Source organism: Haliotis rubra, unplaced genomic scaffold (assembly GCF_003918875.1).
Source record: "Haliotis rubra isolate DU_JTF1 unplaced genomic scaffold, ASM391887v1 Scf254, whole genome shotgun sequence".
Classification (NCBI taxonomy): Eukaryota; Metazoa; Mollusca; class Gastropoda; order Lepetellida; family Haliotidae; genus Haliotis; species Haliotis rubra.
This window is the reverse complement of record NW_025766603.1, coordinates 342,828-370,230: the sequence shown is the minus strand read 5'-3', so window position 1 is coordinate 370,230 and position 27,403 is coordinate 342,828. Positions and strand designations below refer to the sequence as shown.

Here is a 27,403-nt window from a genome sequence, read left to right as displayed (position 1 = left end):
GGGAAAACCCTCACATCACTTGGGCGCATCTCAAGGCACAACTCAAGGATAGTGATTTAAGTGATGTGCAGTACGCACAAGAAAAATTAAAGAAACTTAAACAGGCTGCTGGAGAGTCAGTACAAGGATATTTCGATAGACTATTATCTTTAGCTGACGAATGTTAAACCTCGGAAGAACTACAGACGGCCGTAATACAAAGTATTTTAACAGACGTTTTCATCGACTTAGGGATGATCATATTGCTAGAAGGCTAATCAGGGAACGGTCAGCAAATTTGTAGGATGCCCTAAAGAAGGCACCGGTTGAACAACAAGCCGCCAGGACGTACAATCTAAAACGTCATAGGGAAGAATAGTCTGCCGTAAAGACCCTGAAGTAAATATATCCAAGAAAGCCCACGCAAGTCTAGAAAATGTGGCAAGTCTAGATTTCCTCAGCTTCAGGAAAATGAAGAAAGTCTCAGGGCTCCTTTTCATTATTCTTTTTTGTTGTTACTATGAGCTTTTTTACGGTAAAATATGTTCTGAAAATCGGCCCACACCGCTGGCAGTGGGACTGGGAGGTGGTGGGGGCAGTAAATATTCCTGTCACACACAATTAAAGCAGTAATGGGTGATAAGAATCTTTGCATGTGTTGTGAAATTCCAAGAAATTATCCCTCTGCAGATTTGTTTAGTCTCTGAAAATGAAGAAAGTCTCAGGGCTCCTTTTCATTATATTTTTTTTTTTACTATGAACTTTTTTTCAGTAAAATATGTTCATTTCAGAGACTAGTTGTTAGTCTAAGGGAAGAAGTCCCCATGGAAGTAGATTCTCTGGGAAAGGACGCGAGGTACGAGGCATTAGAGAAACAAACTGATCTATTGACTAGTAGGACAGAGGCATTGGCAGACAGTATTGAAAAATTATTAACTTTAAATATTAATGCAGCTCAATCTCAAACTAGATTACCTACTCATCCAAGTAATGTAAGGAAAGGGCAGAACATTCCACAAATGGGGAGAAATGCTCCATGGCAATCTAACACACAACCAACAGGGTACCAGAATACCTGGCCGAGACAGTGGGTTCCGGGTGGGTCACCCATATGTGCTTATTGTGAGGTAATGGGGCACACTAGGAGAAGGTGTAGGAAACGGCATCAACACGTGCCGCAGCAGGGAACTGAAAACCCTGAGTGAGAAATGCCGAACTCACTCAAGGGCTAAAGATACGGCAGCTGAGGCAACTAGGAAGGAATTAGGGGGGTTATCCACAATTTTAGGGGCAGGACACTTACAGATAGAGGCTTTAGTGGATACCGGGGCGGATATTAGTATGATAGATAAGGATATTTTTGAGAAAATACCTAAGAGATGGATTTCAGCATACGAGACAGACCCAAGCACCCTAGTCCCAATGGTAGGTGCATCAGGGAAAAGTTTAAATGTAGTGGCTAAGGCCAAAATTGAAGTCAAAAGAGGAAGGGTGAAATTCAATGTGAAAGTTCAGATTATCAAGAATTTAAGAAAGAAAATGATTTTAGGAAATTATTTTTAACAAGATTCGGGGCAATGATAGATTTTAATAAGAAAACTCTAGCTGTAAAAGGGGAAATAGCAATATTAAAACCTGAAAGTAGGAAGGGTGCTGAGAACGAACTATATCTAGTCAAGGCACAGAAGGCTATGCATATAGCTCCTAGATCAGTAACTAGAGTCACATGTGAAGTCGGGAAAGAGACTACTCACCCGTGTGTTGTAATATTGCCTTTGGATAATGCCACATTTTTCAAAAATCAGCCAGGGCTGCTAGATGGCCAGCGCCATAGGTTACCCAAAAGGCGGGAAAGTAACGGTAGAAGTGGTTAATGAGACGGGACGAGCCTACAGAAGTAAGAAGCAACAAGTAGTGGCAGTGGCAGAAGGCGTGCCTGAGGGAAATATAAAATCATTAGAAGAAGTAGTTGAAGTAGGCAAGGATGAATTTTCACCACCTAAAGAAATCAATCAAGTAGGACAGTCTGAGGAAACAGATAGATTGAGGAAAATAGAATTAAGTCACATACCCCCAGGCCAAAGATATGTACCACGAAAACTACTGACAGCAAATGCAGAGTTATTCGTAGAAACAGATTTGGAGATGGGAAGAACAGACATTATTAAAGCAAAACTAGATACCGGTGACCATCCGCCATTTAGACAAAAACACTATCGGGTACCCTTAAACCAACGACCTGAGCTAGAGAAGAAAATAAATGATTTGTTAGATGCCGGAATCATAAGACCATCCACCAGCGAGTACGCTTCCCCAGTAGTATTAGTGCAGCAACCAAACAACCTCTGAGGGTATGTATAGACATGAGGTTATTGAATCGTCAGTTACGACAGAATAGCTATCCCTTACCCCATATGGAAGATGTAATAGCGGATTTGGGAGAAGCTAACTATTTCACGGTCTTGGATTTGAAGAGTGGGGATTTTCAAATAGAATTAGAGGAAGAATCAAAAGCTAAAACGGCTTTTATCACCAGATATGGGTTGTATGAGTTAGAATTGTATGACTAGACTACCTTTTGGCATCTCCACTGCTCCATCAATATTTCAGAACTTAATGGGCAAGATTATGGCTGGGGCTCTGGATCAGTACGTTAAGGCATTTATAGATGACATTTTTGTGTATTCAAAGACTTTTGAAGAACATCTAAAACACTTGGAGGATGTATTTACTCGGCTGAGAAAGACAGAAGAATAAAATTCAGTTTGCGAAACGGGCTAAAGTCCCCAGATCCCTCTCTATCAGCTCCGCGTTGAATCTAATCTCGCAGGCCACCCGTTCACTAAAGGTTTTGGCGATAAATCTCTTACTCATATTATATCCGGTGCTACCTTTTTGTACTACTTTCTAATCCCTTTGAAATAAATGTATACCCTTACTTTATTAACTAGCCAACAAAACGAATTAAAAAACGTACAGTAGAGCTTACGTTGAGATGTGTTCCCGTGGGTTTGTCCGTTTCACCGTCTGAAGTTTCTTTTCCAAATCCGGGTCACGGCACCAAGAAACGTCGGCTTGACTACGCTATCCAGCCTGTAACCTGGTTCTTTAATTTGGAACTTCTCGTAGGTGGACGACAAGCGGGAACAATCAAAGTCACAACTTCGTGGATCGTCTAGTGGTTTTTCATTTAGTATCAACGGTTATAGTCTTAACAATTCAGATACTTAGCAAGCGTGCTGTAAGTAATCCTGAATGTCAGGGAGCGCAGCGCCCTCTGATCACTTAACGTTAGTCCCGCAAACCTTCTCCCCAAACCTAACTTTCCCCCTAGTTTTATCCCCAACCTTTCCTACATCAAAGTCAATAATCCATCAAATCAGAAGCCCAGAACATGACTGTTTTGCTGGACTGTCTTTTAGATGTCATATGCTATACCTAATTATTAAACCTTGATAGACTATAAGCCCCTGTACTAGTGACAGGGAACAAGGCTTGTACCTTGTTGCCACTGTCACTTAGCTCTATTAATCCCCTGCTACATCACCCCTTGTCCACTGTGACATGGTCCGAGTTGTATTCACCCTCTGACCATGGCCCCAAACTCAATTACAACTTGTTATACTGGCCGATGTCACCCAGCCTCGGACATCCAATAAATATCTGTAATCCGTTACTATCTGCGCTCCCGGTTCTCACGTAGTCTGTCGAACAGACCCTGAAGCAAATATATCCAAGAAAGCCCACGCAAGTCTAGAAAATGTGGCAAGTCTAGATTTCCTCAGTTTCAGGCTGAAGATAGTCTCAGGGCTCCTTTTCATTATTATTATTTTTTTTTTACTATGAACTTTTTTCAGTAAAATATGTTCATTTCAGAGACTAGTTGTTAGTCTAGTTCTCACGTAAACTTTCCTTTACAGTTAAATACTCAGTTAACACACAATTTATGAATTCATACATATTACTGCATTCACAAACATTAAATAATATAACATTAATCAACAATAAAACATGTTCTTATTATTATTTAATTAAACCGGAGAGTGTAGCTCCCGGTTACAGATTGGGTGGGTGGGGGATTGATTGATTGCGTGATTGATTGATTGATTGATTGATTAGGTGGGTGGGGGGGGATTGATTGATTGATTGGGTGGGTGGGGATTGATTGATTGATTGATTGGGTGGGTGGGTGATTGATTGATTGATTGATTGGGTGGGGATTGATTGATTGATTGGGTGGGTGGGTGGGGATTGATTGATTGATTGGGTGGGTGGTGGATTGATTGATTGATTGATTGGGTGATTGATTGATTGATTGATTGGGTGGGTGATTGATTGAGTTTAACTCTACTTTGAACTGTATTCGTTTACGAAAACTATGCATGATGTAATCCTTGACGTTTAACATTTTGGTGTGAAACCCAGGAACATGGTGCTGCCAAACCTAATAATAACCCTATAATCGGGGGAATCTGATCAACCCAAGCTTCTGGCTGCCTGGAAGCAGCATCTCGACACAAGGAATTGCAGTAACGTAGACAACGGGACCAGCTGCTCCCAAAAGCAATTTTTCCACATTCTTTACCATAGACGTTTCCATCACACAGTTTTGGAAATGAACTATCTGTCCACACATACATACTACAGCTTCGTCTACTCTTGTCTCTCTCAATACATACTACAGCTTCGTCTACTCTTGTCTCTCTCAGACTCCACGAACCACATAATTCCCTTCAGAGTCAGAGGTTCTAAAGGAAAGAAAGACGATCTTCCTCAGGTTCAGCTTATTGGGCATCCTCTTTAATTTAAAGGGACTTTCTTGTTTCTATTAAAATTATATATTTTCAGAGTCTGTGCGTCGAGTGAGTGAGTGAGTGAGTTGGGTTTTATGCCACTTTTAGCAATAGTCATTATCTTTGTTTGTTTGTTTAACACCTCATTCAGCAATTTTCTCCAATATGGCGAGGGTCAGTACATAATCGAGTCTGGACTAGACAATCCAATGACTAACAACAGCATCTATATCGACGTCAACTCCTCCATGAAGGTTCCGTTAAGAACTGGTCTTCAGCAACCCATGCTTCTCCAGGGGATTGGGGCGGTAAGATAACCTAGCGGTTTAAGCGTTTGTTGCGTGAAGCCCAATTCTGGTGACCCCCGACGTGATATTGCTGGAACATTGCTAAAATCAGCGTCAAACTATACTCACTCACTGTCAGAAGCGATTAACGGAATCAGAGGGTCAGGCTCGCAGAGTCGGTGGATACATGTCATCGTGATCGTAACGGGGTTATTTTTTCCAGACTCAGTTATTTGCAGATCACTGTAATAGAGATGGAATGTTGCTGGCTGTGGCGTTAGCAAACAAACAAACAAACAAACAAACAAACAAACAAACGCGTAAGGGTTTTTGCAGGTCATCAAGCAAACTTAACTCTGTCTCACAATCCCTGAAAAGCATTATTTCCCCCTTCGCCTAGCCCTCCCTACTGTTCTAAACTGACTGACTGAGTTTGGTTTTACGCCGCTTCTAGCAATATTCCAGCAACATCACGGCGGGGGACACCAGAAATGGGCTTCACACATTGTACCCATGTGGGGATTCGAACCCGGGTTTTCGGCGTGACGACCCCACGCTTTAACCACTAGGCTACCCCACCGACCCTCCTGTTCTTAAGCCCTAAGGGACCGTTCATAAAGAGTACAATGTGACTGACCCCCCCTAAAATTTATGTACAAAGTAAGTGACCCCCCATGTCATGAACCAAATCAATGCCCCCCCCTCCTTTCCATATATTTTATGCATAAATTCTATGTACAAAATTGATGATCTCTCCTAGTACATGTGTACAAAGTTGATGTCCCCCAACCTCCTCAGAACAAAATGAGTGACCCCCCTTAAAATCATCATCATCATCATCATCATCATCATCACACACACACACACACACACACACACACACACCCCTAGCCATAAATTATGAACGGTCCCTAAATGAAGCAAGTCTAGATTTCCCCAGGTTCAGGGTCTGAATCTCCGAACTCACTGGGGCTCCTTTTCAATTTGAAAGATTTTGGGGGGTTTCTATCCAAATTACAGCTATTCAGAGACAAAGCTTTGGTCTATTCTTAGGGACCCTTCATAATTTATGGCGGGGGTGGGGGGTGGGGGTGGTGGTGTGTTATGATGATTTTTATGGAGAAGCATGTACGATGTGACGGCCCCCCCCTGAAATGTATGTACAAAGTAAGTGGCCCCCCTCTGCATATCATGTACAAAATCAATGACCCCCAACCCCCTTCCCATATTTTGTAAGCCTAATTTTTAAATATTTTTATGTACAAAATTGATGACCCCACCCCTAGTATACGTGTACAAATATTATGAAACCCCAGGCTTCCCAGAACAAAATGGGTGACCCCCCTTAAAATCGGATCGTAATGCGCATGCGCAGTAGAGGTCAAAGTTCGCTGATATAAAAATGTTGCAGTTTCATAGTTTTCCGTTGCCGTTTTTACTGTTTCAGTAGCGAGGTAATGTGTTTATGTTGCTATTTCCACGATCAATGTGGGCATTTCTGCGTTTTTCTGCACAGTGGGAAAGTTTTCTTTGGTAGGCCTGGACTATGTATCACCGCCTCCGCACAGAGCCTGCATGTGATAACAGAGCTTGCACGTGATAACATGCACGTCATGCTGGAAGCTGCCTCACCTTGCTCCAAGGCTGTACTGAATGCTAAGCCAATGGGTGTAGAGTAAATCTAAGGCTAGATAAACGGACTGTAAGCACGTCAGTCTGTTTTTTATATATTTTTAGAAATTTTAATTAAAATCATAAATTATAACCTTAGAGACTTGTGCAAATCTAACTCGAAGCTACCGCACTAGACTAAGGCTTAGTCTCTGAATATATATAATTTTGATAGTAACAAACAAGCCCATTTATATTGAAAAGGAGCCCTAGGGAGACCAGAGATCCTGAACCTGAGGAAATCTAGACTTGCTTTATTTAGGGCTTTAGCACTGCAGAGAGGGCTTGGCAGTAGGGAAATTAATGTGGTTCAGGGACTGTGAGACAGACTACTACCGCACCGTTGATCACGGATCTCAGTACCGTATTTAACCGCTTGGCTGTCTGACCAGCACTGGTCTCACGGATAGAGCCTTTGGCGGGGTGAGTGAGTGAGTTTAGTCTAACGCCACTTTTAGCAATATTCCAGCAATATCACGGCGGGTGACACCAAAAATGGGCTTCACACATTGTACCCATGTAGGGAATTGAACCCGGGTCTTCGGCGTGACGAGCGAACGCTTTAACTATGGTGGCTGATTTGGGCCATCGCTTTCTTCTCGTGTTATCGCTTTCTCGTCTCGTGTTATCGCTTTCTCGTCTCGTGATATCGCTTTCTCGCTTTCTCGCTTTCTCGCCTCCGAATTTTAAGGCGAGAAAGCGATGGCCCTAATCAGCCACCATATTTAACCACTAGGCTACCCTACCGCCCCTCTCCTTAATAGAGTTTCTGACGGAGAACGTCATATATAGTTTATTTCTGTCAAAGAGGCCACAGGCTCATAGGACAATACAATTGATTGTAAATACACAGACATATGTTTCACTAAAGCATCACATAAACATGTGTCCCAAAATTGAATAGTTATGCATACTGTTTTAATGTACAAAGTATATCAATAGATCCAACTTTTAGCGATAAGTGGCAACAAAATAATGATCGTTTGTTTAACAACTTTTTTATTCGGGTGTCCAAAATTATGAGACAAATCATTAGAGTAAGTCTGTCGATTTCATGTGACTGTGCAAAATTTATTTTTGTTGTAATTATTAGATTTTGTGTTAATGAGCAATTCATTGGTCTCAAATGGAATCCAAACGGACTGAATAAGTAGTACGCGAGGACCGAGCCCCCTTCGAAACAACAATGAGTTCGGCACAGCTGTATGCACATGCAAGCCTATATTAGCTGGAAGGTCAAAAGTCTCTGTGCTTTTTCATATAGTCAAGCACCCTTTAACTCCAACTTTGATGTGTCGAATAAACGGTTGTGTCGCAGTAGGTATACCTTATGTCATCATTTTGTAGTTGTGTCGAACCTTGCATAACTCGAAGTATTTTCATAGGTTCATTTCACTTCGAGACAAGATGTTTAAAATGACTTCATTCAGATTTTTAAACAATTTCTGTCTCTGTTTTGGTTTGGTTGTTGTTTTACGCCGCACTCAGCAATATTTCAGCTATAAGGCAGCAGTCTGTAAATTATCCAGTCTGAACCAGACAATCCAGTGATCAGCATCTTGAGCATCGATCTACGCAATTGGGAACCAATGACATGTGTCAACCAAGTCATCGAGCCTCACCACCCGATCCCGTTAGTCGCCCCTTTCGACAAACATGGTTTGCTGAAGACCAATTCTAACCCTGATCTTCACGGATCTTTTTCCCTGTAAAAATCTGTTTAACTAAGTGTGGCTGTTCGCTGTTGCTGAAACACGCGCGACGCTGTAATGTCAACGATAACAGGCGCTCCCAAAGCTCAGCCAAACTTACATCGCCTTTCCTTTACAATAATAACAAATTAAGAACGGAAACGTTAAAGTCGTCTTGTTTTTCCAGATGCTGCCTGTTGAAGACTTCTGTTACTCGAGACTTGATGTTAGGAAAAGCTGTGAGGAAAACAGCACAGAGTGTAAGATAATGGAACATAAAAATGGCTCCGCTAACCGCAGAGGGGAAGGCGGAACCGATGCAGCTATGAGCTGATTCTCAGACTGAGATACGACACGAGAACATAAAATGCCGACCTAGCAATATACGATATTAGCATTCCATGTTGGTTCTCGATTATTTACAGCCGCCGCCATGTAGCTGGAATATTGCTGAGTGCGGCGTAAAACAACAAATCAACCAACCAGCCAACCAATCAACGCATAATGAATGGGGCGGTGGGGGTAGCCTAGTGGTAGCCTTGGGTAATGATTAATAGGTTAAATGATAATTTCAAAAAATAATTTATGAATAAAATTAGCCGATTATCCCTGCACAGTCCGCTTATCTAGTGAGTGAGTGTGGTTTTACGCCTCGTTCAGCAATATTCCCGCAATATGATTCTGTAAGCCAATTGGTAGAAGTGAGATTTACGCCGCTTAGTAATAGGTCCAGCAATATCACGGCGGGGGAGACATCAGAAATGGGATTCACACCTTATATGTGGGGAATCGAACCAGGGTCTTCGGCGTGACGAGCGAACGCTTTAACCACTAGGCTACCCTACCACCCCGCTTATCTAGACTTGCATCTTTAAACTATAAACCTACTATACATACATGGGCTTAATATTCAGTACAGCCTGGGAGCTGTGTGGTTACAGCCTTGGCTTGCCCTACCGAAGATGCCGGTTCGAGTCCTAACATGGATTAAATGCATCAAGGTATAAGAGGGGATGCAATGTGGTCATATTGCTGGAATATTGAAAGCGGCGTAAAACTACACTCACGCTAGAAGTGACAAAATGTGTTCAAAGAGCCTTTATAGGATTGTTTATTGGCTATACACTTTTAAAGCCGTTAAACAATACTGTTTATCAGAATTAGAAATTCAGGACTGCCAATAACTGACGCTATGATATTTTTTCAGACTGTATTCATGTTTAACCATTTAAAGGCGGAACTGCGGAAGTCAAATGTCAAATATCATGATGTTTCAAACACAAAGCTATGTGGTGGGTCCTTTAGTTCGTTCTGTTGACCTCTGTGTGTTTGATATGACATTAAAATAGTTACATTAGAGACAAGGCGATGAGTAAATATTTTGGAAGCTGGGCGAAGGAACATTGTAACGTATTGCTTCTACACGTCATCGGTACGTTGCAAAAAAATGGTTCCATACTTCATCTCTACAGTGTAACATGATGTATCTATACTTTATCTCTACAGAGAAACATAATGTATCTGTACTTTATCTCTACAGGGTAACATAATGTATCTATACATCATCTCTACAGTGTGACATTATGTATCTATACTTTATCTCTACAGGGTAACATAATGTATCTATACATCATCTCTACAGTGTGACATAACGTATCTATACTTTATTACTACAGTGTAACATAATGTATCCATACTTCATCTCTACAGTGTGACAGTATGTATAAATACATTATCTCTACAGTGTGACATAATATATGCATACTTCATCTCTACAGTGTGACATAAAGTATCCATACTTCATCACTACAGTATGACATAATGTATCTATACTTCATCTCTACAGTGTAACACAATGCGTCTATACTATATATCTACCGTGTGACATAATGTATCTATACTTCATCTCTACATAGTGACATAATGCATGCATACTTCATCTCTACAGTGTGACATAATGTAAGCATACTTTATCACTACAGTGTGACATAATGTAGCCATACTTATCTTTACAGTGTGACATAACGTAAGCATACTTTATCTCTACAGTGTGACATAATGTATCCATACTTCATCTCTACAGTGTGACAAAATATATACATACTTCATCCCTACAGGGTGACATAAAGTATCTATACTTTATCTCTACAGTGTGAAATTATGTATCTATTCTTCATCTCTACAGTGTAACATAATATATCCATACTTCATCTCTACAGTTTGACATAATGTATCCATACTTTATCACTACAGTGTGACATAATGTAAGCATACTTTACCTCTAAACTGTAAGATAATGTATCCATACTTAATCTCTACAGTGTGACATAATGTATGCATACTTCATCTCTACAGTGTGACGTAATGTATGCATACTTTATCTCTACAGTGTAACATAATGCATGCATACTTCATCTCTTCAGTGTGACATAATGTATGCATACTTTATCTCTTCAGTGTGACGTAATGTATCTATACTTCATCTCTACAGTGTGACATAATGTATCCATATTTCATCTCTACAGTGTGACATAATGTATGCATACTTCATCTCTACAGTGTGACGTAATGTATGCATACTTTATCTCTACAGTGTGACGTAATGTATGCATACTTTATCTCTACAGTGTAACATAATGTATGCATACTTCATCTCTACAGTGTGACATAATGTATGCATACTTCATCTATACAGTGTGACATAATGTATGCATACTTTATCTCTACAGTGTGACATAATGTATGCATACTTCATCTATACAGTGTGACATAATGTATGCATACTTTATCTCTACAGTGTGACGTAATGTATCTATACTTCATCTATACAGTGTGACATAATGTATCCATACTTCATCTTTACACAGTGACATAATGTATGCATACTTCATCTCTACAGTGTGACATAATGTATGCATACTTCATCTCTACAGTGTGACGTAATGTATGCATGCTTTATCTCTACAGTGTAACATAATGTATGCATACTTCATCTCTACAGTGTGACATAATGTATCTATACTTCATCTCTACACAGTGACATAATGTATGCATACTTTATCTCTACAGTGTGACGTAATGTATGCATACTTTATCTCTACAGTGTGACGTAATGTATGCATACTTTATCTCTACAGTGTGACATAATGTATGCATACTTTATCTCTACAGTGTGACATAATGTATGCATACTTAATCTCTACAGTGTGACGTAATGTATGCATACTTCATCTCTACAGTGTGATATAATGTTTATCTCTACAGTGTGACATAATGTATCTATACTTTATCTCTACAGAGTAACATAATGTATCTATACTTTATCTCTACAGTGTGACATAATGTATCTATACTTTATCTGTATAGAGTTACATAATGTATCTATACTTTATCTCTACAGAGTAACATAATGTATCTATACTTTATCTCTACTATATATTTATCTTTATCCAATATGTTTATTTCAGAGAGTCTACATGTAAACATGCCTGTGATGGTATTTCAGTTTTATACCATCAGGCCTACAGGAGAGAGTTATGTCATTTAAGGTTTAAATTGTTCAAGCGGCCAGAGGAAGAGCGTACTTGTGTTTGTGATGATAGTCTTCCTGCTTCACGTACCAGTTATACACAATTGGGGTCAATATAGTCACCATATACTGTTCAGTTTGACATTGGCACGTCTTGTTGTGAAATCAGATGTGCAGTGTGCGAGTGTGGGAGTGAAGAGTTGGGGTAGGAGTGGGGGGTGGGGCTGGAGCTAGGGGAGAGAGAGAGAGAGAGAGAGAGAGAGAGAGAGAGAGAGAGAGAGAGAGAGAGAGAGAGAGAGAGAGAGAGAGAGAGAGAGAGAGAGAGAGAGAGAGAGAGAGAGATTACACGTCGAGTAGTATGGCCATGGATGAGATGGCAAGGTGTGGTGAGATGAGAAGTGGTATGTTGGAGTGTTCTCTGTTGTTTGGTGTATGTATGCGTGGCGTGTGTGTTGTTTGGTGTGTGTGTTTGTTTGTGTGTGTTTGTCTGTTTGTTTGTTTATGTGTGTGTGTGTGTGTGTGTGTGTAGATGGTGTGGAATGCCATGTCTGTGTGAATTAGCAAGGTGCCACGTGTGGTATGACTGTTGTATTGTTGTGTTGTATTGTTGAGTGTATCTTGTGGTATGGAGTTGTATGGGGTTGGTACAATGTTGAAGGCTGGGGATAACTGCTCTGCATTTTTAGCTCTGACGTCCAGCATATTACGATATGATGTATGAACAAAACTGGTACTACATTCGCCTCAGTCCATGATATACCAGAAATGGACATTAAACTCAAAAGATCTGAACTGTACGGCAGTTATGAGCCAATTAACAAATTAGCCATATCTAAAACACATGGAATTATAAGAGATCTGGATTACATTTTAATCCAAACCACCGACAACAATAGTGAAAGCCCGTCAAAGGATCATACTATAACCGTTGTCTAATCTGTTAGAACTACAGCTAGGGCTTCTAACCACGTATTCAAGATAAATATAATTACCAGCGACAAAAACCGTCCTACATCAGCTTCACGAAGGAACTGAGGAACATGATAAACACACACATCAACCTCCCCTCAAAGAAAGGAACATCGTCAACACAAACATATACTCACTTGCACGGCAGCGCTACGTCCCCGCGGGCACCGGTTTGTAGAACACCCATGATGTCCAGGGATCGCCAGCGTTATCCCTTGCAAATCCCACACCATGTTTTCAAAGACTCTCAGACCTGTTCGGAAATATTCCTTGATTTCGACACTGAAGCTGTCGTGATTAGGAACATGCCCAGCTGTGTTCGTCAAGCAACCTTTGGACTCCACAGACGGTGTCTGAATGCTCTCAGGGGCAAACAGAGATGAGATTATTGCGATTGTAATTAGATGCGACAGGCTAGAAAACGCTCGTTACCTCGGTATAACGCGAACGCTTGTGGAGGGTTTGTTTTGGTTTCGTCACTGGGCGGGCGATGTCGTTTTGTGAATGACGACTGTGTTTGGTGTGGACAGAGACCACGTAATAGACTAGACAGATTAAAGATAACGAAAATGAAGTTTGTTTGGTGCTTGCAGCCGTTGTGGTTTGGGCGTACAGGAAAAGGGGTGGGGTAGCCAAGTGGTTAAAGCGTTCGCTCCTCACGCAGAAGACCTGGGTTCGATTTCCTACATTGATACAGTGTGTGAAACCCATTTATGGTTACCCCTGCCGTCTTATTGCTGGAATATTGCTATACGCTACGTAAAACCAAACTCACTCACTCACTCATACAGATGGTACTTCTTGATGCCATGGCAACGGCTCGGATTGATGGCGATAAACAAGCACGTGTCGGTTCGGTCAGTGAATGAATAGAGTTGTATGCCGTTTTTAGCAATGTTCCAACAATATCACGGCAGGGGACACCATCATCGTCGTCGTCGTCGTCATCATCATCAGAAACATCATCAGAAACATAATCATCATCATCATCCAACATAGATAGGTGCGTGCCGGCAGCATTACGTCAGAATGGCAAGGATTTTATATGCTGCTTAACGTCGCACTATAAGCAATATTCCAGCTATATGGCGGCGGTCTGTAAATAGTCTGGACCAGACGATCCAGTGATCAGTAGCATGAACATCGACCTTCACAATTGGAATACGATGACATGTGTCAACCAAGTCAGCGAGCCTGACCACCCGATCCCGTTAGTCGCCTCTTACGACAAGCACGGGCTACTGAAGACCAATTCCAACCCGGATCTTCAGGGTTAGCTAGGTTCAGAAATACACTCTGTCACAAATAGGTACCGTTACCGCGTTTTACAACCACAAACACTCAACACTAGCCCGATATCGGGCATAGTCTATTTATGCTACAAAGCCGTAGAGGAACTGTCCTACTTCAGTCGTCCAAGATCAAAGAGATACTTCACAGAGGCGCTTAGCACATCGTAACCTGAGGTTGATGAACCTAGAGTGATAACGGTAGTAGTGAACTCGACACGAAATAGACTACGCGAGCTGTGTCTTGTGATTTGAGAGTTGAGTAAGTGAGTGAGTGAGTGAGTTTAGTTTTACGCGCTTTTAGCAATATGCCAGCAATATCACTGCCTGGGACACCAGAAAAGGGTTTCACACATTGTACCCATGTGGAGAATCGAACCCGGGTTTTGGGCGTGACGAGCGAGCGCTTTAACCACTAGGCTACCCCACCGCCCCGATTTGCTAAACCAAAGTCACTCACGGATGCTCCTGCTGTTTGATCACTGGATTGTCTGGTCCCGATTTGAGAGTTATAACCTGAAACTCATCATGGTTCAGCATTACATCTGGTATATGCACTATCTATATATCCTTGAAGCGAAACGGGTTGGATATAGATAAATGGACTCGGGGGTGGGGGCGAAATGATAGAGGGACCTTTACGCACAATGCACGTGTCTTGTGTGTGTGCGTGTGAGTTTTGTGTGTTCGCGTACGCGTAGGTTTTGTATAAAAGCTATATATCTGGCGTGCAGTTGATGTAAATTGTTTCGTTTTGGACAGACCATGCATATTGAATAGTATCAGGTATGTACAATTACCAGATTAAAAAAACTACCAGGCAGCCCCACCACTCATTCCGCCCACCTATTCCTTTAGCCTGTCTCACAGTCCCTCAACCACATTATTTTCCCTTGTGCATAGCCGTCCCTGCAATGCTAAAGCCTTAAATAAGCAAGTCTAGATTTCCCAACTCACCGGGGCTCCTTTTCAATTTAAATGTGTTTATTTGTTACAATCAAAATTAAACCAACGTTCAAAAGAAAGTACACACCTGATTCTTTGGTAAAATATTTCTTGAAAACAGCATTAATATTTAAAAAGTGTTTTGATTCTGCCTTGTCACAAACATTGTGCAAGTGTTTCCAAAACACCAGATATTGTACCCAATTACAACATTGCTAGCATAGTGTTGATGGTTTTATTGGGAATCGTCCCACAACACCAGGTGTCTACTTTCTTATGTACGTCAGTATATATTTTCAGGGACTAAGCGTTAGCTACTATTCCTGCAACAGTTTCTTAATAGAAATCTGTGGCTTTTAGTTTTTAACTCTTAACTCTTGGAAGACTGATGTGAGAAATAAACTGCGCATGTCTGAAATGTTGTAAATATGTGCCGAAAAACACCCAAACCATTTTATTTTGATTGAGTTTAAAAATAAGATGTCTAGGATCTGACCAGCAGTGTCTTATGTGATTTTGTAGTTTAATTTTAAGGAGTTTTAAGTATAAATATATTTGATAAATGTTGACGTATTCTTTGACTGTTGACTTAGCTCAATACATTTCAAAATATTTGGATACACTATCGGTAATTCAAGATGTATCCAGCCGAAAACAAACATGTAATGAAATTAGCAGACAGGTCAAAGATGTGTCTAAGGTATGTTCAATTTTATTCTGCACTCTGTCCCCTCTGGAGTAAGTGAATGAGTTAAGTTTTACGCCGCACTCAGCGATATTCAACCTATATGGCAGCGGTCTGTAAATAATCGAGTCTGGACCAGACAATCCAGTGATCAACACCATGAGCATCGATCTGCGCAATTGGGATACGATGACATATGTCAACCAAGTCAGCGAGCCTGACCACCCGATCCCGTTAGTCGCCTCTTACGACAAGCATGGGTTACTGAAGATCAATATTCTAAGCAGGACCTTCACGGGCCCCCCTCTGGAAGGTTATGTACAATAACATATATATTAATGAGCATTCCGGCCGTTTGGAAAAAATGAAAAAACCCCCAAACCCTATCCCCAAAACAACAACAACGATAAACCAACAAAACAACGCAAAGAAAATAAAACAAAATACCCGAAAATAACCAAAACGAAAAACTCGCGTGACATGATCATAAAAGGATAATAGATACAAAAGGATAATAGATACGCTCTCCTCACAGTTTAATTGAAAACGTTCGTGGTTAATTGCATGACGTCATTCTCTGTAGCTTCCAGGATAATTGCCAGTCGGTGCTTTCCTCTTCCCCGAACACCGCGTTATATCGAGATTGTGCCGCATATCGTGACCCGAGTGTTGCCGAATCATCAGGGAATTAACATGGTAAACACAGAGGGCCGCTGGAATGTATTTCTATCTCCTGGTTGACCCAGCTGGGAACTTATCTTCTCAGCAGGGGAGTAACCCGCCCTTGTATCGCCGCTCTCTGACAGTAGGTGGCGCTCTTTAGTTGCAACCGACACTATTACCGTAATACATCTGGGAAATACAGATGGTAACAATGCCGCTTGAAGAAGTAATGCAGATGTTGTTTGATTTACATGATTTACGGTCCCTAAAACTGAGTTGACCGATGTTGTATTATATCACCACTCATCGTTGATTAGGGGGCGGTGGGGTAGCCTGCTGGTTACAGCGTCCGCTCGTCACGCTGAACACCCGGCTTCGATTCCCACATGGGTACAATGTGTGAAGCCCATTTAAGGTGTCCCCCGCCGTGATATTTCTGGAATATTGCTAAAAACGGCGTAAAACCCAACTCACTCACTCACTCATTGTCAGTTAGACGAACGCTTAGTCTCTGAATAAAATCGAGAGAGAGAGAGAGAGAGAGAGAGAGAGAGAGAGAGAGAGAGAGAGAGAGAGAGAGAGAGAGAGAGAGAGGAGAGAAAGAGGGGGAGAGAGAGGGGGGGAGGTTTAAGTTTAGCAAATCAACTTTATAAAGTAATGTTTCAATATACTAGTATAATGTTATATATTATTGCACTAACATTAGAGGGTAATGCCTGTACGTGTGCCTGCTTATATTAGACTTCAATCAGTCAATCACCAACTATACTGACACATAGTCCACCAGTCCATATTTCGTCCCCTTATGATGCCAAAGCATCTCTTTACATCCCTCGGTATAACGCCGCCGAGAATCGAACCACCGTCTTTTCACCAGACTGACACTCTATCAACTGGACCACTATGGTAGTTACAAGTGCAGGCCAATCGTGGGTGTCTGTAAGAATTAACAAGTGCTATTTCTTTACCTGTTTTGGTATCTTGTGGCCGAGGATCGAACCTCCGTCTTTCCCCGTCCGCCGGACACTTTATCTACTGTACCATCGCGAGGGTTAAAAGTGAAGCCCAAATCTCGATATCTTTAGGTATTACCAAGTACTATCTCTTAACCTGCTTGGTATCACGAGAATCGAACCTCCGTCTTTCCACTTCCAGGCGGACACTTTATCTATTGTACCATCGCGAAGGTTAAATGTGATATCCAATCCTCGATATCTGTATAACCAAGTACTATCTCGTAAAGTGTCTTGATTTGACGCTGTCGGCGACTGAACCGGCCGTCATGATCAAAGACGATCCCGTAAAGAGGTCAAGACGTCGTAATGATATGATTATAGAAGACGTGTGAAACAGAATCTATCTCTCGGTGTAATAAATCACTGATTAGCATCTAAATAAACATGTGTCACATGAACCAACAATTTGCTTTGAGAGTGAGTAAATTCAAACTTCGCTTGAATCGTACTACTGCTCAAAGTGGCGCCTCACCAAGTCTGTCTTACCAGACAGACAGACAGACAGACAGGTTTTATTCAGTAATGTAGGCACAGTGGCCCATAGTACAGTTGAATTTTCATTTTAACAAATATTGGTCACGTGACACGAAATTATGGTTTTACATGTGATTTAAGGATGGACATCAAATGTTTTATGAAAATGGCAGCTGATTTAATAGTGTCATCGTTATTAGAATTAAGTATTTTATATATCGTTTGTGGGGCATCATTAAAGCATTTTAGATACTTCTTTCGGCCAGTAGAGAATGCCTCACAGTCTAATAATAAGTGACGTTCGTCTTCAGTTTTACCAGAAGAACAATGAGAACATGATAAATCTTCCAATGTATTTTTATCTTTTCTATAACGCTGTATTTTTAAGGCATGTAGAGATTCTAAATTTACAAAAATTTCTTAAAAGGGACTTATCATTAAGGACCTAATATATTTTCAGGTCCGAACATCGATTTACATTGTGAATAATGACTTAGAAAACTCGATGAATTTACTGATGCGTGCCAATTCTGAATATATATATCTTTTATTCGTTGCTTAAAAGTTAACAAAAACATTTTTATATCACCAACATCTTGCTTAAACCAAACATAAGAAAACCCGCTTGAAAATAACACATTTCGGACACCAGAAGCCCAAGAATACTTTCCACGTTTGTCTAGGGATAATAATAATTGATAGCTTTGATAGGGGTAGCGATAATCAGGCATTCTTATAAGTTTAATCCAGTATCTGATAGCTCTCATTTGACTCTCAATATGCATGCTATAGCGGCCTGTATCGCCAAGTACGGCTTTGTTGGAAACAAATTTACCTACAGTAAGAAATCTTTTAAAATATGATGCATGCACATTTTCTATAGCTTCGAAATAGTTTACTCCCCAAATTTCAGATCCATATAACAATATTGGTGCTATTTTAGTGTCAAAAGTAAGCAAGCTGAGTCAAATGAAATAAACTTATTAGCCTTAAACAGTTTAAAAAGGGAAATAATGCCTTCTTAGCTTGTGCTGCAAGGGTTTTAGATGCCATGGACCAATTTAATCGGCTGGAAAATAGAAGACCCAAATATTTATAATATGAAACAACATTAATACTTTTGCCACGGAATAACCATTTTTCAGAATGTGCCACTATACCCCCATTTCTAAAGACAACTATGTTAGATTTTTCCATATTCAACTCTAGTCCCCATGTGTCACAAAATGTTTGAAGAATATTTATCTGTCTCTGCAGTCCGTTTACCATGAATGAAAACGTAACAATATCATCTGCAAAGAGAAGCAAAAGTAAATCTTTGATTTGGGGAGTAACAAATATTCCATTATTACACGATTTATACATATCATCTACAAGTTCATTAATAAAGAAGATGAAAGAGTACGGGGCTTATTACACAGCCTTGTCGCACACCAACGGAAGTGTTAAACGATTCAGTGTTGCCAGAATTAGTTCTAACACAGGCTGCAACAGAGTCATACATGCTTCTTAAAATATTATACATTTTGCCATGGCATCCTTTGGTATGTAACATAAATAGCAATTTCTTACGGTCAACAAAATCAAAGGCTTTCTTAAAGTCGATGAAAGCGCAATAGAATCTCCCTTTTGGTCTGCAGAGGTACTTTGTACATAATGACTGTAATATAAATAAATTATCAGTTGTACTATAATCGGATCTAAAACCAGCTTGAGCCTCGTCAAGTAGCTCGTTTAGATCAACCCAGGCGCGTAAACGCTTTTCTAATATATTAGCAAATAATTTTCCAGAAATGTTTAGAAGAGATATTCCACGATAGTTGCATGGTTCTGATACACTCCCAGACTTGAATAAAGGGACAATCATACCTATATTCCATACCGATGGGAATTTACCACTATCAAGAACTACATTAAATAAATCTTTCAAATATGACACTAAAGAAGTAAAAGTAGATTTGTAAAATGAGGGAGGGATACCGTCATGCCCCGCTGCCTTATTCCATTTCAATTCATTTATAGATTTTATTACCTCATCTTCGGTAATTGGAGTTGACAAAACATCATGCGAGAATGAAAGCTCTTCACACTCATCACAGTTATGCGTTGAGACAAAATCATACACTGATTTATCAAAATCTGAGAAAGCAGTTTCGTATCTCTACAGGAAAGGAGACCTTTGAAGTAATGATACCATTGGTACGGAGAAATATTATCTGTGAGAACCGTTTTCTGAAGATGGCGTTTTAACGTGCTCCAAAATATCTTACAGTCAGGATTTCTTGCTGCTATTTTAATATCATCTGCAGCTTTGGCTAAATAATTATCTTTTTAATTGGCAACATTTTTTAAAATTGTGTTTTGCATTCAAATAAGAATCGAGGTTAGAATCGCACTTATGCTTTCTGAAATAGTTTAAAAGTCTGTATTTTCGGACTTAAGTTTGCCGCATTCTTGATCAAACCAAGGAGGTTGGCGCGATTGACGGTGATAGGGTGAAATGAGTCTGATGGCTCCAGCTCTAACGCCTGATAATTGAAGTAGGGATGTAATTTCAGAAATGGCAGAGTTAACATCAGTATACAGTAGGTCTCTGAAATCATTCAGGATACCATTCTTTATGCCATCTACCAAGTACATATGAAAACTCTCTCTCTGGTCCTCCCGTAGTTTATACCCTACGGACTTGAACATGGGTATTACTGTATCGTTACTTAAGCAAGGCGCGGAGGCGATTATGTCATGGATTACACAAACAATCGGGAGGTGATCCGACTCTGTGCGAGGTTTAACCTCAAAACTATCAATATTGTTGAACATCTCAGATGAAATAAGCGCATAATCAACAGTACTACAACCGGTCTTTGAAATGTAACTTAAACTTCCGGGGATATCAGGCAAACTTCTACCGTTCACAATGTGTATACTCATCGATTTACACAGCTCGAGTAAACAATTTCCATACATATTTGTGACAGTGTCATATGAATTGCGGGGTTTATCAAAGTTGTCCTGTGCGTAATCGTCACCAACGGGTATATAGTCGGAACCGTCATTTACTATAAAATCTGGCTCACTCGCTGTTCTGGCATTAAAATCACCAAACAAAATAAACTTACTGGCTTCCCCATAATCAAACAGTACTTGTAAAAGTTTATTTTCTAATATGTCTATGCCGTTGTCTTCTGTCGCTGTATACTCAGGCGATCTTTCTGGGTGGATGTATACAAATCCAATAAATATGTGGAAGCGTGCAGAGTCATCTGTTAATTTGAAAAATAAACAGTTCTCCCAGTCCATATACACTCTCTGAAAAAAAGAAGAAATATTCTTCCGAATAGAAACTGATATACCACCTGAATATCTGCCAACATTATGTCGCCTGGCGGCATTGCATACAAAATTATCAAAATTACTGAATGTAGCGTCCAGGACGTGCTGTGCATCAGGACTCATTGTCTCAATACAACTGAATACATCATGAGATTCACAAAATGATATAAAGTCAGGATCTGATATTTTGGTGTTTATACCACAGATATTCCAAGTACAAAAACTTAGATAATGTGAAATACTTATCTCATGATCTTTAATATAAAGAGAAGATTCATCAACGGGGCCACCGCCAATTTCCTATCTGGACCCTTGAGCAGACGACTCATCGTGAGGGGAGTCAGCCTGGTGATGAGCAGACGACGTGTTGTGTGGGGAAGCAGCGGGCGGGGAATCAGAACGGTGATGAGCAGGTTGACTTCTGCTCGACCAATTACGGCGTCGGCCGATCTGACGGATATCTTTGTTATACTCATCGAAAACAAAAAAATCACCGTCAATGACAAGCTTGTCATAGCTTAAAAAAGCTACCTCGCTCCCGTCCCTTGCCTGTTTCATAAAGGGAAATAACTGTTGTCTAATCCAGCGAATGTTTTCGGTAAAATCCTCTGAAACTTTATTGATGCCATCCCCCCTCAACTGACGTCTCCCCCGTTCCATAACAGATTCCTGTCTTTATAAAATGTGAAACGGACAATGACTGGTCTGGTACCGGACTTGCTATGCAAGCGATGGGCGCGGTCAATGGGAACAGATGGTGCATTAGGCATGTTCAGTTTATTTGAGAGAAAGTCTCTAGCTTTACTTTCAACTGTGTCCCATGTTTCACCCTGTTCTTCTGCAATGCCATGTATAATGACGTTATTGCGTCTGGACTGGGCCTCTAACTTGTCTGTCTTCTTCTCCAAGAACGACACCCGGTCTCGGAGGGAGTCGTTGTCAGACTGAAGCGCACGTATCTGATCGTTGAAATCACGTGCGAAGCGATCAAACTTATCGTTGAGAGAGGTAAGATCAGCCTGGATCGACTTTAGTGCTACAGCGAGGTCCGACCCATCTGACAATGGCGGCGATGACACGATCCCGGTGACATTGGTAGTGGATAATCTGGTCTGCATCCTATCCACGGGATTGATAGTCCTGCTCTGGGACTGGCGAGGTCCTGGGTTGGACTCAACGTCCCCCCGAGACAGTTAAGAGGGTGAACAACAACACAGCGAGTCTGAGTGTCAAACGGGTACCCTGGGGTAGCCTTATAACGGGGCAAAAAAACACACGTCTCACCCTGGTCGGAATAAAACATCCTATAGCTCTCCTCCAGGTTTCGGTACACACACCCATGTCGGCTTCACTGTATCTTCACACTTTCGTGCAACACCCTGTACCTTTAAATTGCTGTTGTGAATTGATATTTGGCCATTAATTGCAAATTTATGTGCCGTTCAATACACACGTCCACCTGGACAGGTAAGTCACCAAGTCTGTCTTACCGACGTCATGGGACTCATAAACTCTTAGTCTCTGAATATACATACTTTTAATAGAAACAAACTATTCCATTTAAATTGACAAGGAGCTCCCAGAGAGAAGGGAGATCCAGATCTTCATGAAATCTGCTTCATTTAGGGCTTTAGCACCGCAGAAAGGGCTAGGCATGAGGGAAATTATACGGTTCAGGGACTGTGAGACAGTCTAGCCCTTAAAATTATATACCCAAAACAGAACACGCAAGTCTGGAACATGTGGCAAGTCCAGAAAACCGCATTTTAAGAAAATGAAGAAAGTCCCTGGGCTCCTCCTATTGATTTCTATTTTATGAACATAATTTAGGAACAGTGACTGTTTTTTTTCTGTAAAACTTGTTAATTTCGGCGTCTCGATGTTTGTCTACGCTTCACCCAACCCACCCGGTTTAGACTTGCTAGGATTCGCAGAATTATAATACCTCTCAAAGTGTCATTAGACCCAGCATAATCAAATAAAACTTGTTAGTATTCGTTTGAATCGAGACCCGTGAAGGTCCGGGATAGAATTGGTCTTCAGCTACCCATGCTTGTCGTAAGAGGCGACGGGATCGGGTGGTCAGGTTCGCTGACTGGGTTGACACATGTCATCGTATCCCAATTGTGTAGTCGACGATCATGCTGTTGATCACTGGATTATCTGATCCAGACTCGAGCATTTACAGACCGCCACCATATTATAGCTGAAATATTGCTGAGTGCGGCGTAAAACTAAACTCACGCTCTCACTCGTTTGAATTTTAATACTGGTGAAAGTGACATTAGACTAAACACACTCAAATAAACCATGTTAAACTAACAATTAGTCTCTGAAATGAACATATTTTAGAGAAAAAAGGTCATAGTAAATACAATAAAATATAATGAGACTTTGACCTGTGGAAATCTAGACTTGCCACATTTTCTAGACTTGGATACATTTGCTTCAGGGTCTGTATGACAGACTAAAACCATGTTAGTATGGTGGCTGATTAGGGCCATTCGTGCTATCGCTTTCTCGTCTCGTGTTATCGCTTTCTCGTCTCGAGTTATCGCTTTCTCGTCTCGTGCTATCGCTTTCTCGTCTCGTGTTATCGCTTTCTCGTCTCGTGTTATTGCCTTCTCGTCTCGTGATATCGCTTTCTCGCCTCCAAATTTTAAGGCGAGAAAGCGATGGCCCTAATCAGCCACCATATGTGAGTATTCCTTTGCATCGTAATACTGCTTAAAGTGGCATTCGACCCAACATACCCAAATACAGCTTGTTAGTAACAATTCAGACGTGTTAGGATTCGCTGGTATTGTAATACTACTCTTGGACCTTATGCACTCAAACATTTGCATAGGCGTAGGAACAGTTTAAAAGTTGGGGGGAGATTTTTCGAAATTGGTAACGGGGGTGGGGAGTGGGGTGGAGAGAGGAGATATATGAAAAGGACAGACGAGTTCACTTGAAACTTTAATTAATAGCAAATGCATTACATTATTCAGGTTACACTAGATTGACTGTTTATACAGGCTAGTGCATCTGAAACACAATAGTTTTATACTATAAATATATTATAATTACATTCAATAACAAGGCAGAAGTGAGCACAGCTCACATACCCCCGCTTATAGTCTGATCGCCTTCAATACCATTATTGAATACCAAAATAATATTTTTGGAAAACTTTCAATTTTGGCATCATGCAATTGAAAGCCAAAATCCACAATGGCACCATAAGGGTAAGTTCCATGCCAAATTTGTAGTTTGTAAGTGGTACACTTTTTTGAGTTATGCTCAGAGAAACCATTCCGGACGCACGGACACACGGGCGGACGGGCGGAGCGCTGTATACCAGCGACTATGTCGTAGCGGGGGTATAATAATGCAGCCATTCTTATTTCATACATGAATTCGGCTTTCAGATAAAACCAGCTCTCTCACTGCCAATGTATGAGTTTGAAATCGTGTCTTATTGTTATTGTTTAGATTTTCAATAAATAAATCAAACAGCACCTATTATACTTAAAATATGTCTATTACTGTAAACTAAATGTTACTGTATAGACTACACTGTAATGTCAATGTATGTTGTCAACTTACCGCTGATTCGAATCCATGTTGGCTGTTAATAACAGCCTGACTGCCTCTATTTCCACTTTTGAGTGACATGAATTAAAAAATTAGGATTCTATCATTAGCGGAAATTTTGTTTTTGATCATGTTATTTTTTCAACGTTACCAGAGGCTTGAATTTGTGTTTAATTCTCTATTATGGTCCCTAAAAAAAGTTCCAGCTTGTAAAATATATATTTAATTCTGGGGCTGCCCCGCCCCCCAGTTCCTACGCCTATGATTTGACAAGACGGAGTTTGTACAGAGTTGACCGTGACGACACTATTGTTCATCGAGGTGGTTATATATATTTATCTCCATGTAAACTGAAGTCTCTGTGTATATAACCCATGGCACTGGTGTTTTATAGCTGGAATATTGCTGGGTGCGACGTTAAAAACAAACAAAAACAAACTGTTTTTATTGGCAGCTCCTGGTCGGTTAAATAAAAGAGATAATGTAAGGGAGACAACTCTACTATGTGCCGTATGAGATTCAAGGCAGCGTTGATAAAATGCTTAGCGTTTTCTATAATCACCACACAAAACCCTAACGTTTCCATACAATTTTTACGTTATGTAACATATCATGTAATTCAGTAGTGAGTGAGTGAGTGAGTGAGTGAGTGAGTAAGTGAGTGAGTGAGTTAGGTTTTACACCGCTTTTAGCAATATTCCAGCAATATCACGGCGGGGGGACACCAGAAATGGGAAGAGAAGAAGAAGAAGAAGAAGAAGAAGAAGAAAATTGTGTATTAATGTGTCCACAGTTGTACATCATAAAAGGCATCATATAATACAGGCATAAAATTGAGTACAACATCCGGCCTATGGTACAACACTACAGCCTATGCGACACTATATTGCATTTAGAGATAAGGGTTAAAATAAATAATAAATTACTAAGAGCTATTAAAATAGTGTAATATTACTGGGAATTCGAAATTGGTCCCCGACGATAGCAGGACAACAGAGTAAAGTTAAATAGTGAAGAGGTAGATGAATTTGTGAGTTGACGACGCCTAAACATGCGTAGGAGTAAAGCGGTTACTTGTTTAATGCACTGGCTATCTTGCATAATGAGAGTGACCTGGTCAACAGGGGTGTACTGGGTAAAGGAAGAGTATACTGCCGACACAGCGCTCCAGTCGTATCTGATATCCGAATAAAAACTATAACATGCCAAGAAATGAATTTCATCCTCGACTTCATTACTGTAGTTACATTTACTGCAAATGCGTTCTTCCAAAGGGGTCCTAGGCCGTTTAAATCTGCCTAGTTCAACCTGTACAGGAAATGTACCACAACGGAAATTTGCAAATATACTACGTTGCGATCTGTCAAAATAGTGTTGACGTAGCTCTGTAAAAAGATATTGCTTAAATAGACGAAATGTGCGTAATTTGTTACCATTCACTTGTCCCCTGTCATTCCACAGCTCTGAGAGCCATTCCCTATAGTCTAACGTTAAGAGCCATGTGAGTGTGTGAGTGAGTGAGTAAGGTTTTACACCGCTTTAAGTAATATTCCAGCAATATCACGGCGGGAGACACCAGAAATGGGCTTCACACACGAACGAACCCATGTAGGGAATTTAACCCGGGTCTTCGGCGTGACGAGCGAACGCTTTAACCACTAGGCTACCCCAACGCCCCAAAATGTACATGTACCCGAAGCAGATATAAAGTCACAAATTTGGGCTACCTTAGCTTGTGCCTTTAACAGGTTTTACAAAACTAAATTAGATTCCGCAGTTTACAAGCACTTTTCAGTGCAGACTGAATCATCTGACAGCTGTGATTGGGTGAATTTGTGTTAGATTTTCGTGTTTTTACAATGTACATCCGACCTGTAATTAAAACTGAAAACATTTTTCAATACTTAGTGCTCTCGTTTTAAACACGATGACTTATACTGAATGTGTGCACAGATATTTTCAAGTAGGTGACATTTGCTGCGGAACCGGGGTTGGGGTTTTCAGCTTCCTGTACTCGAAATATGAATTTTTAACCTAGCAAAAGGTTGCGATTTTATTGCAGCTTCAATGGCATCATGTGCATATCTGTATATGAAATAGCTGTTAACTGCCTGGTTATTTTTGAAGAAAATATAATGTTACTTTGGAAGTCTGTGGGAAAACATTGGTTTTGTGTAGAGCGTACAAGAATCTATCCACACCAGACACAGGCCCGCACCAAATGTCATCTACCAAATCTCTGGTCACTGTCGTAATGTTACAAAGGCAGCCTTGAATATTGACTAACATGGACGATTTTGATTACTGGATGGACATGCTGTAAAAATACATCTGACGCAATGTTATTCAGTTGCAGATTACTCAATTTAAACTCAAACGCCTGGCCTTACAACTGGTTCTGATTTAGTGTAGAAGAAGTTCATGTCAACACTCTAAGAATGAGACACAATGCATATTTTCTCACCGAGTCATTTTACAGGAGTAATGTTCACGTTAATGA

At 40.6% G+C, this 27,403-nt stretch overlaps 1 protein-coding gene across 1 annotated transcript in view; it reads right to left on the bottom strand.

The window, feature by feature from the left end:
* The window catches only part of LOC124279655, a 58,972-nt gene extending 45,635 nt beyond the window's left edge, over window positions 1-13,337 (bottom strand). The window contains exon 1 of the mRNA XM_046715491.1: window positions 13,057-13,337. The gene's annotated coding sequence lies outside the window, so the exon portion shown is untranslated. The remainder of the gene's footprint in view (window positions 1-13,056) is intronic.
* Between the last annotated feature and the right edge of the window lie 14,066 nt (window positions 13,338-27,403).